Genomic DNA, 24,241 nt, shown 5'->3' with positions numbered 1-24,241 from the left:
TTAACATATCTGCAGAACAAAATAAATTACTGATCTTTAAAAATAAAATAAACAATATATAAAAGAAAAGTTGAAAATTTATGTACAAATTATGAAAAAAAGAGTTAGTAGAATCTTAATAAAAAAATCAATTTTAAATATATATAAGGTGTATAATATGAAAATTTAAATAATTTTTTTTTGTCTAAAACGAAATTATACTATTAATTAAATGTAAATACAATGATAAATATTTTTATGTTATATAAAAGAATATTTAAAATATATATCATTTTGTATTATAGCTTTAGTGATTGATGAGACGACTGATGCAAAAACACCCTACCATCACAACCACGCCACTGACACCGCTACCATATGATAATGATATGACGTTCACCTCACTAAGCAAACTAACTAAAATTTTATATATATGTATATTAATTAAATTTATATATTATCATAAAAAAAATTTAAAATTTATTATTCTGTTTTCAAAATATATTACGAATCTTCTATTAAAATAAATTATATTTTTTTTCCATTCAAATACCATTGAAAAATAAATTTACACACCAATTCAATAAACATTATACATGATATTTTAGATGAGCATGAAGAGAGTACACCAATAAATTTAAACTTTAATTTTTTTAATAAATTGACAGGAAAAAAAATACAAATAATTCTTTAAATATAAATGTATTTTAATTTTAAATCCTTTTATAAATTTTAAACATTAGGTTGAAGTCTAAAACAAAAATAAAATACTATTCAAATATTAAAATTAACATATATGGACAACAAAAGAAATTACTAAACTTTAAAAATAAATAAATAATATACGAAATAAAAGTTAAAAATTCATGTACTAAATTAGAAAAAAAAGATATATTAGAATCTTAATAAAAAATTGATCAATATTAAATATATATTAGTTGTATAATATGAAAATATAAATAAATTTTGTTTTTCCTAAAACAAAATTATAGTATTAATTAAATCTAACTATAATGATAGAAATTTTTATGTTATATAAAAGAATATTTAAAATACATATTATTTTGTGTTATAGATTTAATTATTGATGAAACAGTTGATGTAAAAATACCCTACTATCACGACATCTTGAGAATAATTTTGAAAAAAAAAATAATACACTTGTAACTACAATATATTTTGTCTTTTGACTGCATTGTCAAGGAAAAAATCCTTTCATGAAGACCAAAGTTCTTGTACAAAATCAGTTCGGTATTTGGAATTAACCCGGTTTCATACTTATACTTCAATTTGAAATGTTATAAATTTTTAAATGAAGACAAAATATATATTTGTTAATAAGAATTAAATTTAACTTTAGCTTAAATACATTAAAAAATGTAAATGTAAAACAATTTATTAACCAGCATCTATATCTTTTTGGGCAATTATAATTTATTTTACATTTATAAACAGAGTAATAATTAATTAATTATTGAGCCAATTCATTTGAAATTGATCAAATAAATGAAAATTTTCCTTTCTTGTAATTAAAAAAAACTTTCATTAAATACATAACTATCACAATTATATCCATATTAGAATTATAAGTACCAGAAATCAAACAACAATTTCAAGTAATATGTCAACACATTAAACTAAAAAGCATGCAGATCCTCCACGGCTTCATGATCACTTCCACATTGCCTGAAAGCATCCTCAACTTCAGGCATAGAATCAACCAGAACATGAATCTGAACAAAATTTAAATGCACTTAGCTATTGATATTTTTAAACACTAATAATTGAACAAATTATAAAAAATATAAAACAAACCTTATGGTCATTCATCTCAGCAGCAGCCTCAAAAACATTAATAACAGAAGTATCATCCCAGATTTGTTGAACAATATACACAGAACGATTCATCTCATAACCCACAGGCCTAGCATCAACCATGAACACAACTTTTTTGTGCAAAACACTTGAAATGAGTTTCAATGGAACAACTTTGCAATAAGATCCCTAAAAACCAAAAATTAAAGAAAAAAAAACAAAATACTTAACAAATACGTCAATAATAATTTATGTTTTGTCTAGGAACTACAAAAGAAACAAAGTTACTATATCTATATTCATATACTAATTAAAACCACAATTGGATGACAACCTGACTCAACTCTGGGTGATTATCCAAAAACCTCGAGCATGTTGTCTTTATTATTTGGACAACTTCACGATCTTTAAGAACAAAAATATTGTTCCCATTTGAATGAGACACTACAACCTTCAAGCAGAACCTTCCAAATCATGAGCAAACAACGAAAACTTCAGTTAACATTGAAATAATAAATAGTTACAAAAACAGAATAAAATGAAAGAACAAAACACCTTCGGACAGCATCAATGCATTGAAGCTGACATAGATCACATGATAAAATATTTTTATTACTTGACACAACAGAACCACATAAACAAGTTGAGAACCACCACTTATGATTCTTCAAGACAGATGATATAGTTCCCAGAATAAAAACAAAACCACCCTGCAACAAAGAAAAAAGGATTACAGCATTTAAAATTTCAAATAATTTACAAAACTATTATTTTCTAATTCTTCAAGTTATGATATAACAAGACTAACAAAAAAATGATTTAAGAGATTTTATTGCAAATGAGAGGAAAAAATACATTCTCAGAATCAGAATAACAGCGGTTCGGTGAAATAAGATCAGTGATAATATCTTCAATAGTTTCTGATTGAATAGCATTATCACAAACTACTTGAGTCTTGTAATCTTCGCCAGTTGCATACTGCAAGTAGCTATCATACATTGGTGGAAAAATGGGACCTTGAAGCATTGCCTGGGATAAGTTGGTTAAAATAAGCATCGAATCCATTGGTTCAAAAAAAAAAAAACAATTGCATCAACATGTTGTAAGATAAGGTGAGGAATCATACATTGATATAATCATCGACTGCAACTGGTTCTTGATTATGACTAAAGACATTCACAATTTTAAAGCAACTGGAATAATCTGCATTAACTGTAGAAACAACTTCAACCTTGAAAACTTTCTCCTCTCCAACAACATGATCAAACATTTGTGGAGAATATGACCGACAAACCTTAGGAGTTTAATATAAAGGAATCAATAAACTTGAACACAAAATTCAAATAATAAAGATTAAATGAGCTTCGGTATGAAAGAGTTCATACTGCAAGCACACCAGGATCAACTGGAAATTCATCTTCTATGCTAAGAAATGCTTCAGAACAGGTTCTTCCAAATAGTTTTGTTGCCGCATTATCAAACAAAACAAACAAAACAGTACACCTAGCATCCTGAATCTTTACCCGAATCCCGTATCTAACACAATTAACAACCAAGAATCATAACTATAACCAAAAAATCTGCTTAACAACACATAGAGTGGCGCATAACAAAGAAGCAACAAAAAATCCATTAGATTATTAATTAATATATTCCAAAATAAGGTTACATATGAACTCACTTGACCATAACATGCTCAACACATGAACCACAAGAATCACAAAAGTAGAGATCCTCATGCTCAACAACAGCTTGACCACACACACATGTGTAGTACCACCAATCTGGTTCATCCATAACTTCCTTAATTGTCCCAATAACAAAGTAATGAGAATCCTGTAAAATTTAAAAAAAATGATATACTATACAATAATCATTAACAAAACAGCTTACAAAACCCAAGACAGATGTTTAAGAAATTCAAGATTAACTATTAAATAAAGAGTTTGCCAATATAAAGTAGTACCCCATTATCTGAATGAAGATCTTGAATATTACTGATCTCTTTGGAATTGAAATAATCACCATCAACTTTAGAAACTAAGTATCCAAGGTCATTGGTCACAAGGCTTGAGAATCCATAACTGGCTACACTAAATCTACACACAAGATACAATAACTAATCTTCATAACATAAAACAAATACAACACAAACAAAATAACCATGGCAGCTTCTACATTTTCAATATTTTGATCACAACTAACCTGCTTAGGAACTCAACGGCCTCAGGAATGTCAGGATTAATGAATAACCTAGAGATATCTATCATATTCTGTAGGATTACCCCACCTGCATGCAAGAATCCTACTTTATTAGCCTAAAACCATATCCACATTAGAAAGTAAGAAAACAGACAGCTAAATATTAGAGTAAAAATAAGCTGAATATGGGTGAAACTAACCTTCAATGGCTTTGATTTTAAAAGACTCGAGAACAACCAGGGGAGATCTTCCATATTTTTGTAACTTATCATATTCTAACAAATCACAAGCATTTTCAAACACATTGCATTGTACCCTTTTGCTGAACAGATAAGTTTCAAAAGATCAAAAGGATCTAACTATATATTTATTCATATAAACATAAAAACTGGAAGAAAAAAAAACAGAACCAATAGAAGATAGCTACTGATATAGGAGACAGTGAGAGAGATATTACCCATCAGAAAAGACTTCTAGCACCACTACTTTCACCAGCTTCCCATATGATGCCACATCTCTTTCTTTTCGAACACCAGTAATAATCCCAACAAAGTCTAATAATAAGATTGAAACATATACAAATTTGAATCAGAAGCCACACATTTTAAAACACAATACCATGATAGTAAAAGGGAAGAGCAAGAAACTTGTACGAACCAATCAGGAAATTGTGATCCTTTGTCATTTGATCAATTTCATCTAATGATGAAAAACACAGACCCGAATGAGGTATCCTTGGAGATACCACAAAAACAACAGACGTGTTGTATTGGAACAAAAGTCTGAACCGATGTTTTGTCACCCTGTTCAAACCAGTGTTGGGTACAACGGTAAAATGGGTCATCAAGTACACAATTCCTTCATTCAGAGACAAGGCAAATTTTGATATTAGCTGATCTTTAATGGTGGCCTGGATCTTGTGTAACTGCAGTTGAAAAAAAATGCTTCATATTTGAATATATTAACTTATTTAGGTATCCAAACAGCATAACAACAATTGATTAAAAAAAAATAAAACAACAAAAACATATCAGTTTGGAACCTTCCCTTATGGATATTATAAAAAATAAAAAAATAAAAACTGCAACAACCTAAAGAAATGCTAACATAAAATAAAACTCACCTTCTCATCCATTAAGACCATATGCAACAGATTTTGAGAAGAATCCAAAGCAGGATTCTTGTGGTACCACATCTTGACAACTTTAACATGCAATTTCTATGATTCTCTCCACGGAGTGATTTTGTCCACCAGATCAACACGGTCATTCATTCCGAAAATATGAAAGATAAGAACACCAAAAGTAAAAAATATAAACAAAAGAACTCAGAACTAAGATGAGCAGATAAACAAAGGAGTTGGGGTTATAAACTCCCAAATGTAACAAACACTCAAGATTACAATGTAAGCTTCACATATAGGACAGAGATAGACTAATAGGAATATATAGATTGATATGACCACACACATCATTTAGGAAGATATCACAAGTTACCAAATACTCATGGGAAAATAGCAAAAACAATATGGGAAGAGGTCTGATGCAAATTACCAAATACCTACCACATATAGTTGATTTGACAATTCACAGTAAAGCAAAAAGAGAATTTCATCAGTCAACTATACCAAACATTACAGTTAGCTTCAGTCCAACAGTAAAAAGGAAATTATATAATTTATAATGAGCAAACCCCCCTCCCCCAAGAAGTAAATTATTTCACAGAAACTCCAACAGCACAAACATAGGAGAGAACCATTGATTTACTAAAACAATTAACAATCACCATGAATAAATCAGAAACCAAACAACTAAAAATCAAATGATAGATCCAGAAAATACCAACAATTAACACAAAAAAGAAATTCAAATTGGAGAATGAATCGAGAAACAGATTGAACAGGGGCGAATGGAACCATAGCCCACATATACCTCTTGAATCGTGGTAACAACATCTGCTATCCAAATCCGAGAAGTCGACATGGAGAGTGAGGCATCCTCGACAGAGAGAGACAGAGCAACCCTGGGGAGAAAGGAACAGAAACAACGGAGAGAAGAACAACCTCATGGTGGAATCGAATCGAATTGCAGAGATAGCCATAGCTTCTCTGCATGTGACCAGAACCGAGGAGGGAAGCCGAAATCTCAGTCGAGGATGGCGGTGCGGCGATCATCCGACGGATGGAGATTTGGTTAGGGATAGACGAAACCGCGTGAGGCAGAAACGTCTTTTAGGATCCCTAATAACCCCAAATTGATGAACTTGATGATAACAAATTAGAATGACCTCACTTTAATTAACTTTAGCTTTTAATTGAGATAATTATACTAATAAAAACAAATAAATGCAACCAAGTCTTTTTTTGAGTCATAGGAAAAAAAAATTAAAATCAATAATTGTATATATTTCAGTTATTTATTTTATGAAAAATCAATGTATTAAAAAAATACTTTAAATTGAATTTTGAAAAAAATAACAGTCTTGTTCATCTATTAAAATAGATATATTTAAGGTAAAAAAAATAAAACAAAATAAATTAAAATTTGGATAAATTCATAAGAATAATATATAAAGTAGTTATAATATATTTTAGTTGAAAAAAAATATCAAATTTAAAGAAGTAGATAATTAAGTTTTTTTAATAAAATTTTATATTTTAATAAAGATATAGAGTCCGTTTACAAAACTTTAGGAGTAACTTTCTTTAACTTTTAACTTATGTAAAGTAGTAATATTAATGTATGATACAATCTTAAAAACCAAGTTGCAACCTTTTAAGAAGCAATTTAAAAGCTTATAAACAAAATTAAAAAAGAATCACTTCTCACATAATTCATTTAATTTTCATCAGATTTATATAAAATAAACACTTTTATAAGAACATAAATAATTAATTTTGATTAATAAGATGGAAATATTTTATTTTTATTAATAAATTAACAATATAATTTCTTTCCATTTTTTTTGGGAAAAATAATATCATAAGAATATTGATAAATTGTAACAAATACATAATATCTTACTGCATAATTAAGTAGTTTAAATAAGAATACTATAACAATATATAAAATCGTATAAAATGATTTTGAACCAAAATAAAATATTTAAAATATTAGACATCAAATTAGAATTTTTACTAAATATTAAAACCAAAATAATAAAAAAATAGAGAGCAGAAGCCACCAAGAATAATTGATACATACATTTTAAAAAACTTACCTAAATATATTTCTTAGAAATAACAAAATAAAATAAAATTGTATAGACCGAGTGTAATTACGATTAAAATAATTTTTTTGTTTATAACATTAAAATGAAACTTACATTGGTATCATATAACCTTTCTTGCTATAAGAATATAAATAATTAATTTTGATTAATAAAATGGAAATATTTTATTTTTATTAATAAATTAACAATATAATCTCTTTCTATTTTTTTTTGAAAAAATAATATCAGAAGAATATTGATAAACTGTAACAGATACATAATATCTTATTGCATAATTAAGTAGTTTAAAAAAGAATACTATAACAATATCTAAAATCGTATAAAATTATTTTGAACGAAAACAAAATATTTTAAAAATTAGATATTAAATTAGAATTTTTACTAAATATTAAAACCAAAATAATAAAAAAGATAGAGAGTATAAGCCACCAAGAACAATTGATACATACATTTTAAAAAAGTTACCTAAATATATTTCTTAGAAATAACAAAATAAAATAAAATTGTATAGACCGAGTGTAATTACGATTAAAATAATTTTTTTGTTTATAACATTAAAATGAAACTTACATTGGTATCATATAACCTTTCTTGCTATAAGAACATAAATAATTAATTTTGATTAATAAGATGGAAATATTTTATTTTTATTAATAAATTAATAATATAATTTCTTTCCATTTTTTTAGGAAAAATAATATCAGAAAAATATTGATAAACTATAACAGATACATAATATCTTACTGCATAATTAAATAGTTTAAATAAAAATACTATAACAGTATCTAAAATCGTATAAAATTATTTTGAACCAAAACAAAATATTTAAAATATTAGACATCAAATTAAAATTTTTACTAAATAGAGAGCAGAAGCCACCAAGAATAATTGATACATACATTTTAAAAAAGTTACCTAAAATATATTTTATAGAAATAAGAAAATAAAATAAAATTGTATAAACCGAATGTAATTACGATTAAAATAATTTTTTTGCTTTTAACATTAAAATGAAACTTACATTGGTATCATATAACATTTCTTACTATAAGAATATAAATAATTAATTTTGATTAATAAGATGGAAATATTTTATTTTTATTGATAAATCAACAATATAATTTCTTTCCATTTTTTTTGAAAAAATAATATCAGAAGAATATTGATAAACTGTAACAGATACATAAAATCTTAGTGCATAATTAAGTAGTTTAAATAAGAATACTATAACAATATCTAAAATCGTATAAAATTATTTTGAACGAAAACAAAATATTTTAAATATTAAACATCAAATTAGAATTTTTACTAAATATTAAAACCAAAATAATAAAAAAATAGAAAGTATAACCCACCAAGAACAATTGATGCATACATTTTTAAAAAGTTACCTAAATATATTTCTTAGAAATAACAAAATAAAATAAAATTGTATAGACCGAGTATAATTACGATTAAAATAATTTTTTTGTTTATAACATTAAAATGAAACTTACATTGATATCATATAACCTTTCTTGCTATACGAACATAAATAATTAATTTTGACTAATAAGATGGAAATACTTTATTTTTATTAATAAATTAACAATATAATTTCTTTTCTTTCCATTTTTTTTAGGAAAAATAATATCAGAAGAATATTGATAAACTATAACAGATACATAATATCTTACTGCATAATTAAGTAGTTTAAATAAGAATACTATAACAATATCTAAAATCGTATAAAATTAGTTTTAACCAAAACAAAATATTTAAAATATTAGACATCAAATTAGAATTTTTACTAAATATTAAAATAAAAAAAATAAAAAAATAGATAGCAGAAGCCACCAAGAATAATTGATACATACATTTTAAAAAAGTTACCTAAAATATATTTCATAGAAATAACAAAATAAAATAAAATTGTATAGACCGAGTGTAGTTACGATTAAAATAATTTTTTTGTTTATAACATTAAAATGAAACTTACATTGGTATCATATAACTTTTCTTGCTATACGAAAATAAATAATTAATTTTGATTAATAAGATGGAAATACTTTATTTTTATTAATAAATTAACAATATAATTTCTTTCCATTTTTTCAGAGAAATTAATACCAAAATTAAAAAAGCAAAACAGTGAAGACGATAACAGGTTTGGAAGTAAAAGGATCAGAAGAGTGCACCTAATTGATTCATTGCAAATCTTCTATTTGAGACTCAATGAGAAAATCCCTAACCTGCAATGAATGACAAGGAACCAAACACCGAAGAAACAAAGACTATACACAAGATTTGGTAGGGCAGCTAGAACTAAATCGGGAAATAAAAACAAAGGGGCTTAGGTTCAATTTGATGATTACTTGATCAACTAAATCCACAAGAAAAGGGGCCTGCACGAAGGAATCGCGAAAAAAGACAACTGACAACGAAAGCAAAAAGCAGCACATGCACCCTTCCTGAGGAGAAAGCCACGCTGGAAAAGAACCTACAACTTGCATGTGTGTGGGGCTAAAATGAAGATAGCTCTCCATATCAGAGATGAAACCACGCGCATGCTAATATATAGTAATATACCCTATATTTATAAATCGTATGAATACTCTTCTTTCATAACATACTTTGATTTTCATTTAATAGAATATAACAGTCCATAAAATATGGTGCACCTACTGCACACAAAATGGTTGAGACAATTGTACACATACCATAGAGAAACTGTCCATATATAAACAAAACATACACCAAAATAAAACTATAAATTACAAAGATAAGATTGGAATGTATTAAAAGAAACTACATTATATCTTATCAAAAACTTCCGTAAATACAACATTTTCAGTACTAACAGGATCAACTAATGCATCACCACAAACTAAAATCTTAAGACCATTTCTATTCCTAACTCGGGAAACAGCTACATAAAGTTGACCGTGACAAAACACAGGACGACGCAAGAACAAACCGACTGTTGATAATGTCTGACCCTAGCTTTTGTTAATTGTCATCGCAAACGACAGAGAAACCGGGAACTGACGACGTTGAAATTTAAACGGTATAACTGTATTGACGATTGGATTTTTGACGGTTTAGAATTTCTCAAATAAAATCTCGTCGAAGTATAGTTTCTAAACCAAGCAATAATCCTTTCGTACAAAAATTTGTTTGTCACAAGTACAAACCCCTAAAATCTATAAACCGAAGTATTTAAACCTCGGGTCGTTCTCCCTAGGACTTACAATAAAGTGTTTTGTTATTGGTTGTGAGTTATTTTGGGGTTTTTGAGATTATGGACAAGAATTATAAATGGCAAAGGAAATAAACTAACAACTAACAAAGCTCTTGGCAAGATATGAGAACTAGAAGTCCTATCCTAGTTATCCTCTTCAATTGTGATAACCAATTGTCCATTGCTCCCACTTAGTTAACCTCTAACCATGGAGGAAAGTCAAGTGGATGAATCAATTTGATTCCTCAAGTCCTAATCAACTCCTAAAGGAAAGACTAGCTTTAGAGGCATTCGAATCAATTAGCAATCTCTAATTATCAATCAACAAAGAAATTAGATAACTCAAGAGTCACTAATCACTCTACCAAAGCCAAGAGGAACAAATTCTATACTAAAATCCAACCAAGCATTTCATCAAACACTTGGAAGGCACAAAAGAAAAGCAAAGCAAATTGACAACAAGAATAGAATCTAACAACATTTATTGAAAGGAATTAACAACAACAATCAAAAGAAACACATTTATTATGAATTACCTTTTATTGAATTGGAAGAGAGTAGAAGAAACAATACTAGATCTACAACAAAATATAAGAACAACATAAAAGAAATTGCAATAAAAGAATGGAAGACGAATGAATGTAACAACAAGGAATTGAGAAGATAGAAGTAGAAGAAGATGAATCTAAATCTAAATTTAAGAACTAAACCTAAACCTAATCCTAATTCTAGAGAGAAGTGAGAGCTTCTCTCTCTAGAAACTAACTTCTAGAACTAAAACTATCTAACTAATGATCTAAAATTAGTCTATGATGTGAATGTGTGAATGTCATGTCAATCCCCTTCAATCCTTGGCTCTTATATGCATTTTGGCGCCAAAGTTGGTTGCTGAAACCTTCCCAAAATCGCCAGGCACGTGTTGCATTAGTGAGGTCATGTGCCATCATCGGCGCGTGCGCGCATGGTACGCGTGCGCGTCCTTGGCCTGTCTCGCAATGTGCGCGCGAGCGCCTTGTGCGCGTGCGCGTGCATGGCTGACTTTGCTTCTTTGACTTTTTATGCTTCTCTCCACTTGTATGCTTCCTTCCTTGCTTCCTTTGATCCATGCCTAGCCTATTTCATCCTGAGATTACTAACAAACATATCAAGGCATCTTATGGAATCAAAGAGGAAATAGAATTCATCAAAATAAGGCTTAAAAAGCATGTTTTTACACTTAAGCACAAATAAGGGAGAGATAACAAAATCATGCTAATTCCTAGGCTAAATGTGACAAAAGGCTATCAAGATGCTCTAAATTCAATACAAAACAAACCGTCAAATTGGGGTTTGTCAACCTCCCCACACTTAAGCCTTAGCATGTCCTTATGCTAAAATAAGAAGGAACTAAGGGTTATGACATTTATTGAATGCAACTAAACTATATGGGTCCTATCTACATGCATCTACCTAAAGCAATTGGAAATGTTTAGTTCAAACAAATCAATTTTCAAGAGAGCACGTTTAAGCACAAGAGCTAGGCAATAGGAATTAAGTCCAAACCACAATTGTATTGAATTATCAAAAAGAGTTCAAACTTGCAAGAATATAGATAATACGGGTGAACACATGTGATTGAACTTTTGAACCCTCACCGGATGTGTATCCGCTCTATTCACTCAAGTGTTTAAGGGTTAATTCACTCAATTCTCTTCTAATCATGTTTTCCAAAATTTGATTTTCTTCTAACAATCAACACTTATTCGATGCATGCATACATTCATCATGAGGTCTTTCATTTAGGTTGTAATGGGGTTAGGGTCAAGGTAGGATCATTTATGGTTAAGTGGACTAGGATTGAATCTTTGATTAACATAGGTTTTCCCGCCTAACCTATATAATGACCTATACAAGTTCAAACTACTCTAACTACCCATTCTTCACTTTTTCTTACATACTCATGCATTCTTATTTGATTCATAATACCTATGCATTGATTCCTTTTTATTGACTTCACTTTGGGGCATTTTGTCCCTTCTTTATTGTGTTATTATTTTTTTCTTTTTCCTTTTTTTTTTCATCATCATTTTCCCATTTTTTTTCTTTTCTTTTTTTTTTTCTTTTTCATCATTCTTTTTTTTTCTTTATATATTTTCCTCTCTTTTTTTTTTCTTTCAAACTAAATATAAGAACATCAATGCATAAGGTTTCTACATTCAATGTATACATGAGTATGTGCCCAATTCCTAAACATAAAAGTGTACTACCCCTTTTATCCCATCCAATGTTCCCAAGCCTCACCAACTTGAATAATAAACACTCTCACTAGCCTAGGCTAATCAAAGATCCAAACAAGGACTTTTCATTGGTTTTCCGCCTTGGGCTTGTAATGAGCTAAATTGAGAATAAGTTGGTTAAGCATATGCTCAAAATTGGCTAATCAAAGGAATATAAAAGGGTTGGCTAATTGGATAAGTGGCTAATGAAGTGATGGCCTCAATCATATAAATGCATAAATACAAGAAATAAATGGATATATAGAATCAAGCAAATCAAGGATCACAATCATAGAAAGAGAACAATTTCACACAAGAATGGAAAATAAGTGGTTATAAAATGTAACCACATCAATAGGCTCAAGTCTCACAAGCTTGTGTTCTCAATTCAATACATGCTTCACAAGGTATGAGATTCAAGCAAGTTTCACCAAAAATTTTCTTTCAATCAATTGGGTTAATGCCCTCTATTTAAGCTTCTTGAAAAATCCCAATGTTTGACTAAGCATTGTTGTGATTGAAAAATCCAAAAATTTTTCTTAGTTCACCCTTTCCTTTTTCACTCAAAATCAATTTCTTATGCAAAAAGGGTGACTAAGTATTTGCAATTCAAAGTACGATTTCTAATCACAACCATAACAAAAAAATAAAGATATGCAAAATGTACAAAGAAAAATCCAACTAAAAGTACGGAATCCATCATCCAAAATATCTAAAAAATATCCAAACATCAAAATATCTAAAATCCAAAATAAGCAATAAAAGTATCCAAAATAACTAGAAATGCATCAAAATATATACAAAATGTGCAAAATAAGATAACTAGGCTGAAAAGTTCACCGGTTCCCAAATAATGCTACCGGTGCCCTCCCCACACTTAAAACCAAGCATCGTCCTCGATGCTAAACCGGAGGATCAGTGGGAGGTACAACGATAGGCGCTGGCTCTGACTGTGGGACCGGCTCCTCCTGAGTCTGTGGCTGCTCTGTAGTGTTAGGGGCATCCTGCTGAACCGGTGCCTCCGCATCCTCCTCCGGATGATCCTGCTCATCGGAGGCTGGAGAGTCGGGAAGCGGAGGTAGCTCAGCACCCAAAGAAATAAGGGCCTGGTCCATCCGATCTAAACGGCGTCTAACATGGCGTCGCTCGCGCTCTAGGAATCGGAATAGACGCTGAACCAGGAGATAAGTAGGCTCAGGTGCTGCTGTAGGATCAGTAGATGATGAAGGAGCTGCTGTGGAGGATGATGGGGCAGCTGTAGGGGCCGATGGTGAAGGTGTCCCAATGACAGCTCTAGCCCGAGAGCGGCGTCTCGCAGGTGGTCTCTCGTGCACCCAACCATCCCAGGGGATAGTAACCTCCCTGTCATCAGCATCAGGGGGTGGTGGTCGCACATCATCGTCCAGCCATGGGACCTCAGCTAGGGCCGCGATACTCGTGACCAATGTAGGAAATGGGAGTAGGCCACGAATATGCGCCCGCCACATACACTGTCGGATAAGCCTAGGGAAAGAGACCTCCTTCCCCTCCATAGCACACCCAATCAGTAGAAGCATCTCCATAGGAATCTCAGAGAAGTGGGTGGTGGGAAGGACATAGCAAGCGAAAATCATCTGCCAAGTCTTGGCCTCACGAGTCAGATGAGTAAATAGCATCCCTTTCGGCTTGGTGTTGTTGGCATCCATAACCCATGTGGCATCTGGTATACCAATAACAGTCCTGAGTGCCTCATAATCAAAAGTCATGCTGTGTATGGCTAACTCAGCCTGCTGATGGGCACACAGCTCATCGGGGACATGGCGGCACTGTAGCGCCTCCTCAATCGCAGTCTCAGTAATCATAATCTCCCTACCCCTCACCTGAACCGAATCCAAAGTTGGGCAGAAGAAGTTGCAGTAGAATTCCTTCACCCAAGATATGTTGATATCACCCAATTCCCGGTCAACAAAGTCAATGCCCAAATCAAGGATCCGACCGGTAATGGACCGTCTCACATCATTAGGTAGAAGTAACTTCTTCTCAATGTTTAGCTTTGTGGTTCGATATCTAGAAAACCGGAGCTCACAGTATAGGTTGGGAAATTTGTCCGGGTTGGTGGAAGGCAATAACTGGTTTTCTTTTTCCTCATCATTCAATGGGTTCTTAGCATAATGCTTGTAGATGGAAGGAATGGAGGGGGTAGAGTGTTTTCTCTTCTTGGAGGCAGTGGCTATGGCTTTGCCTTTATCCGACATCCTAAAAAAAATATGATAGAATATATAAAACATTTAGCATGTAACAAAGAAGGCATGTTCAGGATACAATGAACAAAGAATAATCATGATGTTGCAATGAATATGCAAAAGTGAACAATTAAACCAAAATACATTGCAAACTTCATTAAGGTCAACAACTCATCTTCAAAGGGGCAATAATATCATCATATGCTTAAAAGAATTGTTAAAAATGGTTAAAGGTGAGTGGAAGTTAGATGGTTAAAGAAATTAGTAAGTTAGAAAAGTAGATTAGTGATATGATGATATTGATGCGCAATGAAAAGAAAAGTTGTGGTTCATGTTCACAGTGAATAATGCAAATCTGGGAAGTCAAAGAGAAACGGAATGTTGCCCAAAATTGAATTAAAGACCAAAATGAACTAATTTCCTTGAAAATCGGGCAGCATTCCAGCTTAAAATAGGACGTTCCCGGATAGCAAATTAGCACAATTAGCACAGAAACAACATCAAACAAGCACAGTAGCAGTGGTTTAGTATTTATGCAACAGGAAATGCATAAAAACAGTCCAAAATCAGCATATAACACCCAAATAAGCAGACAGCAATTAAGCACGAACGGAGCACTTATCAGGCCTAGAATCCTCTATCCAGCCCTAGCTACCTAACCGCAATTATTTCTATCTAACCTAACATGCAAAATCAGAATTTAAACTAACTAACAAGCAATACAGTACTAGCATACATGAACAAAAAAAAGAGAGGAAAAAAAACAGAAAAAAATACAAAAATGGAGCAGGAACCTGGGAGCAGAGAAGAAGTAAGAATGGAAAGGAAGCTGGGGGGTAATAGTGCCGGGAGCCGCGCCGCCGTGGATGGTGGCCGGTTGTGGCGGAGGTGGGGGTTCGGCCAAAAGAGAGAAAAGAGAGGGAGTGTATGGGAGAAGACGAAGTGAATGAAGGAGAGGGAGAGTGAGGCAGTGAGCAGTGGCGGCTGCGGTGGACGGCGGCGGTGGTGGCCGCGGACAAAGGTTGACGGCCGGAATGGAGAGAGAAAGAGAGTGAGTGGAGGAGAGAGAGAGAGAAGGACGTGAATGAGCGGTGGTGGTTGAGAGAGTGTGTGCGTTGGCTGGAGGTGGTGGCCGGCGAATGAGGTGGTGGTGGTTATGGGGTTAGGAGGAAGAAGAAGAAGAAATGGGGGGAAGTGCGCTGCGGCGCAACGTTCTTTGCGTATTAGGGTTATCCCTATTTTTGAATCGGCGCGCGCGCGCCACTTGCGCGTCCGCGTCCATTGAGATAACTTGGGATTTACGTGTGCGCGTACAACGCGCCTGAGCGTGGATGAGCAAAATAGGAAGGGGCGCGTGCGCGTACAGTGCGCGCACGCGTGCATGGGGTTGGGCTAGGGGCTTAGAGTTGGCCCAACGCAGGCCTAACTCTCTGGAGAATGGCCTGGAAGTCGCGCAATCAGATCGGCGCGCACGCGGCATGTACGCGTTTGCGCGCCGTGAGAAAATTGGAGGTCCACGCGTGAGCGTGCAGTGCGCTCTAGCGTGGGTGGTCAGAATAGGTATGGGCGCGTGCGCGTACAGCGCGCGCACGCGTACAATAGATTGGGCTTGAGGCTTAGAGTGGGCTTGAGGCACGCCCAACTCTCAGGTCCGTGGCCTAGATTGGTGGCAGCACGCAAGGGACGCGCGCGCGGTGATTGCGCGTCCGCGTACCTTGTCGAGTTGTGATGAGGCGCCCTGGTGCGAGGCGTGCGCTCGCGCAGATCGAGTTGGGCCTGGGGCCTAAAGCTAGCCCAGAAATGGCTCAACTCTCTGGGGTTTGGCTCAATCAATTGCAGCAGCAAATCGGCGCGGACGCGTCATGTGCGCGTCCGCGTGAACGGCCATGTGCTTAAAGATGGCGCGCACGCACGTTGTGCGCGTCCGCGTGGATCGTGTTGGGCTCAAGGCATAATGTTTGCCCAAGGAAAGCCCAACTCTCGGGTGTGTGGCTCATGGTGCATCCACACAAGGACGCGTGCGCGTACATGGTGCGCTCGCGTCCACCCTTTTTTTTTTCAGAAAACAATTTGCTGGGTGCTCCCCTTAGTGTTCACAACTCTTATTCACTCAACCATCATACAGTTCACAAAAATACAATTTTTGATATTATTCATCTACTACTAAACACAACATGCATGTGACTAAGCTAACAATTAAGTTGTACAAACAAATTGTATGAAACATCTACCTACAATGGTAACTCAAATCACTTATTAAGTAAATTCAGAAGAGTGGAAAGAGTTTACCATGGTGGGGTGTCTCCCACCTAGCACTTTTAGTTTAAGTCCTTAAGTTGGACATTTTGAGAAGCTCCTTGTCATGGTGGCTTATGCTTGTACTCATCCTTGAATCTCCAAGGATCTTTGCTTCTCAATTGGTTGACAGAATTTCCAACCATTTTTATTAAACTTGGGTAGAGTTCTACCCAAAATACGAGTTCCTTTAGTTGGTCTTCACATAGCGAACCGGGATCCCATATCTTATTTTCACATCCAACCGTTAGTTGAGTTTCATGATTTTGTCGAATGGGTGGACGGCATAAAGGTGATTGACACAAAGAATTCTCTTTATTCCACCAATGCTTCCTTCTAGATCCATACAAAGTGATCCTTGTCCCAACGTCATCCCTATACCTTGAGGCCTTGACCTTGATGAGCTTAACACCTACTTTCCAACCACTACACAACTCATTCTTACTTTTAATCCCACAAAGAGTTCTAAGTCGACCATCATTTCAATCAAAACCATATTCAAGTGAGAAATTCTTAGGGATAGAGATTTTACCCACTAAATGTTGTGTTGGATGGTAACTTGGAAGGGAGGCTCCCACACTTAGACAATGCAAGGTCCACTTCCTTGTGCTCTTCTTTAATTGTTTCCACCTCTTCATATTTTCTTCAATTTCAACCTCATCGTCTTGTTACGTGGTGGTGTTATCTCAGAACTTCATCTTGTCTAACGAGAGGCGATTCAATTGGATAGAATTCATTGATGAATGAGTTCATCTCTTGATCAACCTCTTCATTCTTCAATTTCAATATAACCATGCCATTTCCGTCTTCCTTAGGAGGTTGTGCACACTCTTCTACAATTTGAGCTTCATGTCCAACGGGTGAGGATTCCATTGTAGAGAGAAAATTCATCCATGATTGAATCCATCTCTTGATAAGCCTCTTCTAGGTCTCCAATGATGGTATGCCTTGGAGTTGCGCACCTCCTCAACATCGATCAAGCTTCTTGGAAGAGTGCTCCATGATGCTACATTCCCATGGACTTTCAACATCTCCTAAATCTTCAACCACTTCTTCCATTTCTTCAATTATCATAGGCTTCTCCAATTGTTCAACACAAAAACTCGACTCCTCCTTTTCCACCGAACTTTCCAATTTCCTTCATGCTTTGTTCTTCTTTTGACGTTCCACATGGGGTCGGAAGTACTTGAGCATTCAAAACATTGTAGGCTAAGGTGGACACTACCTTGGTCAAGTTGGTCACGAACTCAAGTGATCCCGCTTCATGGCCCCTTGTCCTTGAAGTAACAAAGTGAGAGGATCGGTCTAGTGGGCTTGGGGTGAATAGGAAGGATCATTATTTTTGAAGAGAGGGTTCATAATAGGAATCATTGAAGTGCATATTTCCTACAACACAATTAGGACCAAACTCAAAGCCAAAGTGAGAATTCATAGTGAGAGAGCAATAAAACTAACAAAAATTAAGAAACAAACAAAAGATAAACCTATTCACAATATTCACATATGTACAATAACCAATAACACAACACCATTGCAAGTCCCCGGCAACGGCGCCATTTTGACGATTGGATTTTTGACAGTTTAGAATTTCTCAAATAAAATCTCGTCGAAGTAGTTTTCTAAACCAAGCATAATCCTTTCGTACAAAAATTTGTTTTGTCACAATACAAACCCCTAAAATCTATAAACCGAAGTATTTAAACATCGGGTCGTTTCTCCCTAGGACTTACAATAAGTGTTTGTTATGGTTGTGAGTTATTTTGGGGTTTTTGAGATTATGGACAAGAATTATAAATGGCAAAGGAAATAAACTACAACTAACAAAAGCTCTTGGCAAGATATGAGAACTAGAAGTCCTATCCTAGTTATCCTCTTCAATTGTGATAACCAATTGTCCATTGCTCCCACTTAGTTTAACCTCTAACCATGGAGGAAAGTCAGTGGATGAATCAATTGATTCCTCAAGTCCTAATCACTCCTAAAGGAAACTAGCTTTAGAGGCATTCAAATCAATTACAATCTCTAATTATCAATCAACAAAGAAATTAGATAACTCAAGAGTCACTAATCACTCTACCAAGCCAAGAGGAACAAATTCTATACTAAAATCCAACCAAGCATTTCATCAAACACTTGGAAGGCACAAAAAAAGCAAGCAAATTGACAACAAGAATAACCAACATTTATTGAAAGGAATTAACAACAATCAAAAGAAACACATTTATTATTACCTTTATTGAATTGGAAGAGAGTAGAAGAAACAATACTAATCTACAACAAAATATAAGAACATAAAAGAAATTGCAATAAAAGAATGGAAGAAGAATGAATGTAACAACAAGGAATTGAGAAGATAGAAGTGAAGAAGATGAATCTAAATCTAAATTTAAGAACTAAACCTAAACCTAATCTAATTCTAGAGAGAAGTGAGATTCTTCTCTCTCTAGAAACTAACTTCTAGAACTAAAACTATCTAACTAATGATCTAAAATTAGTCTATGATGTGAATGTGAAATGTCATGTCAATCCCCCTTCAATCATTGGCTCTTATATGCATTTTGGCGCCAAAGTTGGTTGCTGAAACCTTCCCAAAATCGCCAGGCACGTGTGCATTAGTGAGGTCATGTGCCATCATCGGCACGTGCGCGCATGGTACGCGTGCGCGTCCTTGGCCTGTCTCGCAATGTGCGCGCCGAGCGCTTTGTGCGCGTGCGCGTGCATGGACTTTGCTTCTTTGACTTTTTATGCTTCTCTCCACTTGTATGCTTCCTTCCTTGCTTCCTTTGATCCATGCCTAGCCTATTTCATCCTGAGATTACTAACAAACATATCAAGGCATCTTATGGAATCAAAGAGGAAATAGAATTCATCAAAATAAGGCTTAAAAAGCATGTTTTTACACTTAAGCACAAATAAGGGAGAGATAACAAAATCATGCTAATTCCTAGGCTAAATGTGACAAAAGGCTATCAAGATGCTCTAAATTCAATACAAAACAAACCGTCAAATTGGGGTTTGTCATGTATCACTGGGAATCATATTCATTCTACTGATAAAAACTTTATCCCCAACTTTGCTACCAGAAACAATATCCGCACCGATCACATTTCTCCCTAAATCTCGCACAACAAGTCGGGTACCATTACACAAACCCCCAGCTGGATCAATATTCCTCAACAAAATAATAGGCACACCTATTTTCAACTTCAATGAATGATTAGGTAGACCAGAACACCTAATCTGATTCAAGAATTTAACATTTATCCAATCAACATCAACATCAGAATAAACATCACTACCACATATCGAATCAGCACTGAGATAATTTTTCTCCTCCCCGGGCAACAAGTCAACAATATAATTATTTATCTCTTCAACATTGTCAACAGTCGGAGCCAAAATTGCCCTATCCTGGAAAAAACTTGGATCACGAAAATTCTGAACCAAATTCGGATAAATTGTATTTACAATATCCTCCACTGGATTTTCCAAGACAGGAATTATTAAATCAGAAGGAATCTCAACAAAAAGTTTATCATTGACCACTGTTCCACACCGACCTTCACCAATCTGAAGTATCCAATCTGAAAATGACCTTAACTCCTGAGAAGTTGATTGTTCCAATCCCATTGTTAACCTCATATTTTGTCAAACAACAAACTTCACAATATTTCCAGAGGACAGAAGAATTTATCGAAAGCCATCACAATCTCAGCACGAGAACCTTTCGGAATAACTGGCAAGACTTGCCTGAAATCACCACCGAGAACAACCACCTTCCCACCAAAAGGTAATCTTTATTCCTATCAGAGACCGAACCATTATATCACGTAATGTCCTATCGAGTGTTTCAAAAGCCAACTTGTTAGTCATCGGTGCCTCATCCCAAATAATCAAATCGGCCATCGGACTACCTCAGCTTTTGCACTATCCTTCTTAATCCGACAAACATTTCTTCAGTCAGCTCAATAGGAATATTGAACATAGAGTGAGCCGTCTTACCACCAGGTAACAACAGAGAAGCCACCACTAGAAGCAACATTATAACAATCCTTTTCTCAGATCGCAATCGAGCTGACAAAACCCTGTATAAAAAAGTTTTTCTAGTGCCACCAAAGCCATAAACAAAAAAGAATCCGTGCCTCTTATTCAAAATGCAATCAATAATTTTATCATAGACCACCCTCTGTTCTTCATTTAACTTTACGACATTTGCATCATGCTCACGAGTCAAAGAAACAGTGTCATACTACAACTCACGCAGCAACAACAAGTTGCTAAATTGAGACACTAGAGAGTTATTAGGAACTGGCATACCGACATAATTTCTCAATGATTTTCCATTACTCTGCAATAGTCTCTCAATTTCTAACAAACAAAATGTTTGCAATTCGTCCTGACTCATCATTAAATCTACATTTAATAATAATGCTCACGAGTCAAAGAAACAGTGTCATACTACAACTCACGCAGCAACAACAAGTTGCTAAATTGAGACACTAGAGAGTTATTAGGAACTGGCATACCGACATAATTTCTCAATGATTTTCCATTACTCTGCAATAGTCTCTCAATTTCTAACAAACAAAATGTTGCAATTCGTCCTGACTCATCATTAAATCTACATTTAATAATAATTAATAATATTAGCACGATAATAATTTCTGCACTGTCTAAGTTCGTGTGTGTCTGCTTGTCACATAATAAAATCACCATAAACAAATCTACCAGGATATTGCAGCTCATGCCTTCTACGATAGAGAATATCATCAGCAAATAGGCCCAAGTTTGTTCCCACACTGACAGAGGCCTTCCCATGGAACCAGATACAACAATATCACAAAAAACCTCCTTAGCTGGGCAGCGGACGCTACCTCGGCAACTTCTTAATCGCAGAAACATACTCCTACATCTATCAAGAATCCATGCAGACATGCCTCCTGAAATGTATCATAAGTAACACCATTCACAGTTCGTATACTCCGAAAACTGGTACAACCTCTCTGCACATTCAAAAGCATCCGCATATAGAAAAGTTCACCGGATGACGGATGAGCAAAACTCAATCTTCCAATTGAAAATCCCCTCTGCCTCGGCTTCCACTCCCTACTGTTCAAACAATAGACAAATTTTCTGGATATTCAACATAGTTAAAGACGGCCATCTGGAAACCGTCTATTCGCCATCATCCAACCTGTAAACATCGTCAACAATCTTTGTTGCACAAATAAACATGAGTGGTGATATCAGCATCATCGAATACAACATGCTGCTGGTTCGGCAAGTGAAAGTCAACCTCTGTACTGACGGCCATCTATGATGAATATCATAAGCTAAAATCTCACATGGATTCAGACGGTGATAAATAACGACAGTCATAATACTGCTTGATCTCATCAACTACCTGAGAAGATTCCCCAACATAATGTGTTCCCAACAGTTGCAGTCACCCGATCCGGACCCTTATTGATATACTTAAAAAGATATTATGACGTTTGACTTGTACAGAACTCAAGATTTATGTGAGCTTGATATTTCATTAACAGTAGTGGATTATAAGGCACAACAAATCTATTGTCAATATCAACGTCATTGATCTTCACTGTCACACCCTATTACGACGTCTATAAATCGGATAGCCATCTTCATCAAAGCTCGTCTGATCAACAAATCTTTCGGATAAAATTTTGAGCACTTACCATCTTTCATGCAAGGAGAACTCGGTCTAAGAAGACCGCAAGGACCATGGATCATGTACTTGGTGACAACATTATAAAGAGATGGAAACTTCTGGGATTGGGTAGTCAGCACAGATGAATTCATCAACAATTTCAACACTTTGCAAGTTGCTTTCCCCGTTAAGCCATAGTACATGTGCATGCGGTAGACCTCTTTTTTGGAACTCAATAGTATACATGCCTAAAAAACACAAAAACAACATAAGAAGCCAGACAACTACATCTACAAAAACAACAGACAGAAATTGAAATGCTAAGCAAGAAAGGAACATACCTGCATTAAGTGGACCAAAAATACACCTTCCTTGAGATCGCTTAGTAGGCATTTCAACTTAGCATGAAAAACCCGGCAAGAAATATCGGGACGATCAGCGATGGGAATTCGCTCTCGCTCCGTGAACCGCTGAAATTCAGGCCAATTTGGATTACACGTAATAGTAAGAAATAAATCTGGATAGCCAAATGTTTACAGATGCCATCGCATCCTGACAACGATTAAACATATAACGTCTACCACCAGTGAACGAAAGAAGGCAAGATGACTCGTGTCCCAATTGAAGAAGCTTCATCGTCACCACGACGCATAGCCTCTTCTATTCCTTGAAGCACTTCTCCTCTAATTGTACTTTGCTTCATCCTAATCTCATACAATCTCTGGACTCATCATCGTGAAACATCAACAACAAATTGTTGAAATAATCGCTACACTTGTGAATAATTCATCTTCTTTCTCCCTAATTTGCAAACGAAAACATATGAATTCCCTAAGAGAAACCCTTGTTCTTCTTCCAGGAACATATCCCTCCTGTGACCTCGATGGAATATTCAACTGGTAACCATCCTCGCCATATGGAAACAACAACGGATACTGTAAAGGCCAATACAGAGCATGAGTTTCATAGATACGTTGCAACTGACCAGTAGTAGATCGAACAATAATGTCACGACCATGATCCGACGAATCAAAATCTCCAACATCAGAGCACAACTTCATCACAAGAGGGAGATTGTAATTTCTTCGATCAACCTTCTATTCGAATACAACTTCAAAGAGAATATCTCGGATGACACTGATAAAATTCTCTGACTCGCGAAATGACTGTGCTATGACATTATGAGTATCAATCATTTGCAATAACTCAATTATCAATTCTTCATCCATCTCAGATGTTTGCCTAAAACAATCATTAACCACAAAATATTTAAAACCACACAAGATACAATTTCAATATGTTTTGATAAATCATTATCAACCAAAAATGATTAATAACACATTATAACGGG

General features: G+C 34.4%; 1 pseudogene; it reads right to left on the bottom strand.

Moving 5' to 3' along the window:
• Window positions 1-10,019: 10,019 nt before the first annotated feature.
• Window positions 10,020-20,849, bottom strand: LOC130932913 (uncharacterized; annotated as a pseudogene).
• Window positions 20,850-24,241: the final 3,392 nt, after the last annotated feature.

The sequence above is a fragment of the Arachis stenosperma genome, chromosome 1 (genome assembly GCF_014773155.1).
Source record: "Arachis stenosperma cultivar V10309 chromosome 1, arast.V10309.gnm1.PFL2, whole genome shotgun sequence".
NCBI classification, from domain to species: domain Eukaryota; kingdom Viridiplantae; phylum Streptophyta; class Magnoliopsida; order Fabales; family Fabaceae; genus Arachis; species Arachis stenosperma.
This window is presented reverse-complemented; position numbering and strand designations above follow the sequence as displayed.